Source organism: Oreochromis niloticus, unplaced genomic scaffold (genome assembly GCF_001858045.2).
Source record: "Oreochromis niloticus isolate F11D_XX unplaced genomic scaffold, O_niloticus_UMD_NMBU tig00001101_pilon, whole genome shotgun sequence".
NCBI lineage: Eukaryota > Metazoa > Chordata > Actinopteri > Cichliformes > Cichlidae > Oreochromis > Oreochromis niloticus.
In genome coordinates this window covers 28286-36032 of record NW_020327310.1, presented here as the reverse complement: position 1 = coordinate 36032, position 7747 = coordinate 28286, and the positions used below count along the sequence as shown (strand labels likewise).

Below are 7747 nucleotides of genomic sequence, written 5' to 3'. Positions count from 1 at the left end.
TGATACTACAACCATTATTTTTAACTAAGTGTTTTATACTTGATGGAGTGCTTAATTTAGAAATGGTCATTTATAAAGAATGAAGAAAACATGCTATGACCTTATTGATGAAGAACACAATTTTATCTGTTTATAAATTACAATGTATAGTATTCCATACGGTTTTATGAATAATCAATGGTGCACCAACAAATCACTAATGCCTCACACTATGTAGTTATTATACAATGTTACCCTTGTGTTTATATAGACATAACAAAACTAAACTTTCTTACCAGAGACTGTCAGTGTGATGACATCACTCCACTCTGTCACAGAGTACAGCTCCTGTTTGTTTTTACCCATACACCTGTAGCTTCCACTGCTGATCACAGATGCATTAAGATTGATGGATGCATTATTTGCCAGAACTGTGCTTGAGTCGGGTTTGCTCCACTCATACTCCCACTCAGTGCGTCTACCTAAATAAATCTGACATCTAACAGTGATCTTCTCGCCACTGAATATCAGAGGCCAGCTGGGCTCCAGGGACACAACTGCTTTGTTGGAAACTGTTTACAAAAACAAAAATCTAATTGGTCCAGTTTTAAATATTTCTGCATCCCATGTTAATCCAAATTAAAACTCTTAAACTCACCTCTTTTTTCAATAGTGATTGGATCACTGTCCTCTGTGAAGAAAACGGGGTTTCCTCTCCCTCCCTTGCAGTAGTAGATGCCTCCCTGTGTGACAGTGATCATTTGATCTGGTTCTTTGTTTCTAATCACCTGAATTTCTGAAAAGACTGAGGCACGTCTGAACCAGGAGTATTTCCACTCATTGTAGCTCCCCACAGAGCAGCTGAGTGTTGCATTGCCTCCAGCTGGTATTGTTCTCCTATCAGCAGTAATTGTGGGTCTGGGTTTGTTTGCTGTTTGTTAGAGTAAAATAAAGATGTTTTTCTATAGTTGGACAGATGAAAAAGAGTAGATAAAATAACTCAAAGATGATTTTACTTACAGACTTTTAGTGTAAAAGCATCACTCCAAGCTGTTGAGAAGAACACGTCTCTTCTACCCTTACACCAATATTGCCCGTTGTAGGAAAATGAAGCCCTGCTGATGTTGTATTCACTGTGTGTGGGAGGTGTTTTTGAGCTTGTTGTTCTCCATTCATACTGCCACTCAGTGTTTCTCCTCCTTGGATCTCACATTGATGGTGATCATCTCACCGCTGAATATCTGAGTCCAGTTCTGTTGCAGAGTCACAAAGGCCCTGTTGGACACTTTTCATACCAAACATGAATTAATACAGAAAAAGTTTGGTCATCATAAATGTTTGTTCTTTATTTCTTACAAAAGTTATTAAACTCACATGTTTTCTGAATGTGATACACTTTGCTGAGGTTTGTGAAGAAAACTGGTTTCCTCTTCTTCCTCTGCACCGATAGATGCCTTCGTCTGAGACACGAATAAAGTTTTGCAGTTTTGAAGTGTTCGTATTATTTGCTACTTCATGAGAATCTGGGATTTGTCTGAACCAATCAAAAGTCCAGCCAGCAGAGCCCTGAACAGAGCAGGTCAGTGTCACCGAGCCCCCCACTGGAATAGTTGTCTTGTCTGCTGTTATAGTCGCCGTGGGTCTGAGTGCTGTTTGATTTAGAATATGTTGTTTTTGTTATTCATGCATTTTTTTCTGGGAAAAACTCAACGTTAACAATTTCTCATAATATGTAGAATAAAAGGCTGTGAAGTAATTCATGAAGGCAGCATCTCATGTGACCAATTCTTCTCACTTCAATCATATCACACTATATATAACATACACTTCACTGTATGTCATGCGCTAAAGTTCACACTGCTTCCTAATTTGGTGTCACCTTCACCAGTTGTCACAACACTCAGCTAAAAGCATCATCTTACTTTATATATTTACTTCCTGCTACATTTTCAGCCTTCACAGGTCGACTCTGAGTTTTTAACTTAGCAGGAAATTTCTGCTTATTGTTACTCTCCACGCCCTGCTGTGCAGAGATCATTACATCAACAAGAATAAAAGAAAAATACAAAACAGAAACTTTGGAATAACATTAATTGAAACTCTAATAAATATGATACAGTAGCTTACCTGATATGGACAGAGTCAGGTTATTACTCTGTTTTGTAAAATTTGTTGAGCCATTGCGGCGACCAATACATTGATAATTCCCACTCAGCTCTGCTGTCAGGTAAAGTGAGTAGGAGCTACTTTTATTGAATTGGACCATTTCTTGATCATTCCAGTTGAATTTGTAAAGCCAGTCAGTGGCATTTCCCTCTCTCATGTCACAGATGAAGGTTACAGACTCTCCAGCAAATAAATGGGACACGTTTGGTTTAAGGCTCAGCTCAGCATCTAAATTTCAATAAATACACAGAAAAAGTTCAGATCAGGTTTTGCTTTCATGAAGAGGAAGATTTCTCACTTTACAGGCAATTATTAATGTATTTACAACAGAAAATAATGTGTAAAAATGAAGAAAAAAAATGTTATTTACACATAAATCCATAGAAAAATAAAAAAGGAAGAAAGCTGTTCAGTTACCTTGAGCGTCTCCACAGCAGAGGGTAATATTCAGCACTGTAAGAAAGATTCACATCATTCAATCATCAGTGGTCACATGTCGCAAATAAAAGCCTTTTTAATGAATAGAATTTTACCATTAGCAGCAATAGTTGGACAAACATTTCACACTCAATATAGTTCAGTCTTTATCAGGCAAACAAAGGAAGTTACTTATACTCACAGAATAAGGACAGCACACTGAGCACAGTGAGCCCCATCCTCACACTGAGTCTGAAAGTCTGTCACTGCTACTGACAACAGAAACACTGAAACAAAGTGAGAAACAGAGAATGTGAGGAAATAATAATGTTTCACCTGATTATGGGAGTAAAGGCTTTCTGCAACCTTGTTTTTCTGTGTTCAGCCCTTCACTGCTACTTCTCTTTTAGCCCTACATGAGGACACTGATGACAGATCTTATTTTTTAACTGCTGACACTTCCTGTTTTACTGTGGACAGTATGCAGACCTGACATATGATCCCTGCTTCTGAAACTAAATTGTAACTGCTCAGATGATTATGTTTGGGAAAGTGATTTGTCGTAGTGTTTTAAGATTACAAGAGTGTCACCAACGGTTTAATTTAAAAACAAATTCAAAGAAAAAAAAAGGCAAAATTTATCATTGTCTGTCTTGTGTTTACACTACATAAATCTGGGGTTCAAACGAGAGGTAGCAAATAAATTCAAGCCTGAATGTAGATTTTCTCTGGGGCAGATTGTTAGAACAATAATGCTTAAAAAAAAAAAAAAAACAGAAAAAGAAGGAGTCTCAGCTAACGCCTTATGTAGTGGCTTCCTGATGAGATGATGTGGGTGGCAGGTTGCTGCAGGTGCGTTCAGCCAGAGGCAGGAACCTGTAGTGGGTCCCACCCATAGACAGACACACATGCACAGAAGAGAGAGAGATAGGAAGAAAAACTAAACTTGGAGCAGGAAGTTTAGGAGGACTAGGAGACCATGATATTGACAGTTAGCATGTGGTTGATGAAGTCAACTTCTTTTTCACACCTTCCAATGTGCTGCTAGATCAGGGTTTTGACATCATGTCAGACACTGAGCTTTATACATATGCAAACAAACTTCTTATATATTATAAAGCATTCAGGAAATGTGTGCAATTAAACATGCCATACAGTTAAAGATCAACAGGGTTTATAAAAGTATTACAGCATCTGACACTCCTGTGGTTGTGAATAAAAAGTCCGCTGTTGTGTTTTTTTTATATATAAATGAGGAAGTGTAGAGTGAAATGTTAGAAAATACTTACTTCAAGCAAGACAGAGGAATAAAGGTCTTTGCATTAAAAGACTACAACTAAGATACTGAAATATATGAGTTGTTTCACGTACTGGGAAATCAGAATGACAAATAGAACAACATAGTCATCCATTGCGTGGCAGGTTTGTCAGAGAAACTCATCCCACGACCAGAATTCTCAAACAAAAATATCACATTTATGTTCAACATTAAATGTCATGCACAGCAGCATGCAGGTTAGAAAAGTACAGCTGTAACATATGCAGTGTTAACTGTTAAGGACAAGAATACTACATGGCACAGATAAATATTTGTTGCTCAATTCCAAACATCAAAACTTGACACAGAAGAAACGTAACAAGACTTAAGCAAGATGACTGAAAAAGAGGAACAAAACAAGGGCGTAGATTTGGTTTGGCATTGGTGGGGACGGATGATTCAACCACCGAACCCTGGCCTGTTTCTTTTTTTTTTCCTTTTTGTCTTTGCTTCTTGATAACAAAAGGAATAAAAACTTGCCTATGCATGAATAGCATATTCTACAATTCATAGTTTTATATGTGAATTATATAATGTTAAATTACTGACATGGCAACACGTTATTCACGGTTACATACAATTTTAGACTGATGTGGGCCAAAGCCTAGCACATACTTACCAACCTTGAGACCTCAGAATATGGGAGACATTAAAAAGGGCTGTTGGGGGGTGGAGTGGTGTATATATATATATATATATATTTGTTTTAAATGTTATATACCTATGTGGTATGTCACTTTTGTTGCCATGATGCCAGGTCTCTCTTGGAAATGAGATTTTAAATCTCAATGAGATTTTTACCTGAATAAATAAAGGACTAATAAAATATATATATATATATATATATATTATATATATATATATGTAAACTTGAATTTTACAATGTTTGTTTATCAGATAAAATAAGTTAAATGTCACCGTTATTACTGTCCGGCCAGAAACAGGCTGGGGGTGTCCAAATTCAGAGGCCGCGTCCACCTGAGGACCAGGTGTTGTGCCAAAAAGTGATTGTCTGCCAAAAACTGATTTCCGGTGCTATAAATAACTTGTTGATCTATAATATGTGAAACATATGTCAAATATATTCCTCATGAATTATGTCAAGTCATCTTGAGCAACAAACAACATTCCTGTAACAAGGTAGAAGCCGCAATCAGTTTTTGGCAGTGACTTTTATGTATCCTTTATTTATGCAGTTAAAAAAAAATTGTGTACTTTAAAAATTTCTCTTTTAAGAGTAATCTGGCCAAGAGGACAGCTGAAATTGCAACAAATACAAAAATAGTTCTGTAAACATATTTTAAGTGGACAAAAGGGAGCTGATTGATTATAATGTAAGTACAATAACACAGATATTTGAAGTTTACACAGCTACATTCTCGCCTGAAAATATGTTAAAAGTTTATTTGCAACCCAGAAAGAGTAATAAGAGTAATATTAAAACTAAGTAGCTGCAGTAGTAGTAGCCATTGATGGAAACTGGAATTGGCAGTGCCAAGCTGGGATATGGTTTTTCAATTTTGTTATCTGGGTGGAAAATCGGGAGAAACTGGGAGAATGGTGGCTCCGGGATATTTTCGGGAGGGGCAATGAAATTCGGGATTCTCCAGATTGTAAAGTTATTATGACGGACACATTTTATGAGTGAACTTGACTTTAAGTGACTTACAGGTTTCTTTAAAAAAATACTTTCTTATATCCAGGTTCTTCCTTTTTGCTGCCATCCTCCTCTCCTCCTTGCAGGTCCTCGCAGTGCAGGCTTGCCGCTGCTAAAACTAAACAGAGCTCCCTGAAAGGCACAGCCAATCACATTGGCCATATTTGTCACATGATGTAGGACTCCAGTAGAGAACGTAATTTAACTCTTTCTGCACCGCTGGATGAATGAGACGTTGACAGATCGGTTTTTTCTTTCTATCGGTTTTGTTTTTCTTTACTCGAAGAGATCAAATTATTGGTGGGGACAATTCAATGATCGCTGGATATTGGTGGGGACATGTCCCTTCCGTCCATGCCAAATCTAAGCCCTTGGAACAAAATATAACAAACTATATCAGGAAGAGAACCCAAATAACTAAAACTAAGTCCTGAGAATATAAATTCAATTAAACTAACTAGTAATAAAATCTTTAAGTAAGCAAATACAAAACTCAAAATGCAACAACATAAGAATACAATCTACCAAACTCACCCAAGCCTGCGGTTCTACCTCCATGTCTAGTAATTTATTTGTGATGACCAGTGTTGGGACTAACGCGTTATTAAGTAACGCGTTACAGTAACTACGTTATTATTGTGGTAACGAGCACGGTAACTAGTTATTATGCCAAAACCAGGAACGCGTTACTCGTTACTGGGATTTAGATAGGCTCGTTACTCGTTACTTCGTGTGGTGGATATCGCGGAGCTTCCACAGATTCAATAACATTAGCAAGTGGTGGAAGCCAGCAGGTGGATGAAGGAAAAGGGAGACAAGAGGAGAGACCCGAAGCGGCCGCCGGTCCGAGTGTCAGGTGAACTGAACTTCAGGTAAGAAGTTATGACCTGCAGTCTATCTGAGTCAGATATAAACCAACTTTAGGTGGAGTTTATTTTCGGTATGGTGACATTTTCGTACTGCGTGCTAGCTAGCATGACGGAGTTTCTATACAGCTGGGTGGGTGCTATGTTACTGATGTTGAACTTTATTTTGTTCATACGTTAATTATTAGGCTGCGTTCACACCGAACGCGATAGAGGCGAGCGAAAACGCCCTAAACGCCCCTAATTTGACACGTGCACATTCGCACCTCAACCCCTGTCCAAGAAAAACCCATCGAGCCTCAAAATTGCATCTTTCCACGCACGTGGACCGGAAATGTGGGAGGAAGTTGTGCCAGATGTGTTGTGCTGCAGATGTCCTCTGAATAAACACATTATCTTGTTAGCGGAAAGGTATTTGTACATCAGTGGGAAAATAGCGGGACAGTAGGCGGGCTTGCTAGCTTTTGCGCGGCTTTATCGGGTCAGTCTGAAAATTAAAAAGGAGAATGAATGAACTTACCAGGTTGCCCGATCTCCTCACTTCTGTGCCTCCAAGCTCGGTCCTTTTTATTCCTGTCTCGGTAGAAGTAGCAGCTGGCATCATACAGCTCTGGGTGATTAGCCACGGCAGTGATGAGTTTTTCCTCCATACTGAATGAAGAATGAAGGGCTTTGGTTTGATCTGCCCCTGTGACCTGGTTACAGCCACGTCACCGGCCTCCTGATTGGTTGTCGGGGCGCGATTTGACGCTGGAGTTCATATTTTCCAACTCCAGCGGTTGGCGCGGTACGGGCGTGTGCACAAAATGCAACACACAATGGTTTTCTTCGCGAGTCAAACGCGCCCCACGTGTATGGCAAGCCATTAGTGCCAAAATTCGCCACGTTTCTAACCCGTTTGATTAAGAAACGGCGTAAAAAACGCCGTTTAATTTTTCAAAACGCCGAAAAAAACGGCGTTCTGTTTCGACAAACGCCGTTTTTTCCGACTCTCACATGGCGCCCTGAACGCACCATCCGAGTGACGTAAAAAGCGGCGTTCAAAGACAGACGAAAACGCTGTTTTTTCCGCCACTCGGCAGGAAACGCCGTTCATAGATGCATAAAAACGGCGTTTTTTACGGCGTTCTGTGCCAGCTGTAACGGCGTTTAAAACGGCGTTTTATTGAAATTATGCAGGGCACTCCCCATGGTTCCCTCATCCAATTACTTTCAACTCATTTCACCCAATCAAAGAAGAGGAAGTGCAGACCACACTAATGCATCACCGATTCACCTTGCTGCTAAGTGATTGCCTATTCGGTACCAGTGCTTGTCACAGTATTTACTTGTATTATAATCCCA

General features: G+C 39.2%; 1 long non-coding RNA gene across 1 annotated transcript; it reads right to left on the bottom strand.

The window, feature by feature from the left end:
- Window positions 1-277: 277 nt before the first annotated feature.
- LOC109201089 (uncharacterized) lies at window positions 278-1166 on the bottom strand. The gene is made up of 3 exons (XR_002061085.2): window positions 1000-1166; window positions 638-910; window positions 278-551 (listed from the first exon to the last, which is right to left on the bottom strand). It is a non-coding gene; the product is annotated as an uncharacterized LOC109201089 (long non-coding RNA).
- Between the last annotated feature and the right edge of the window lie 6581 nt (window positions 1167-7747).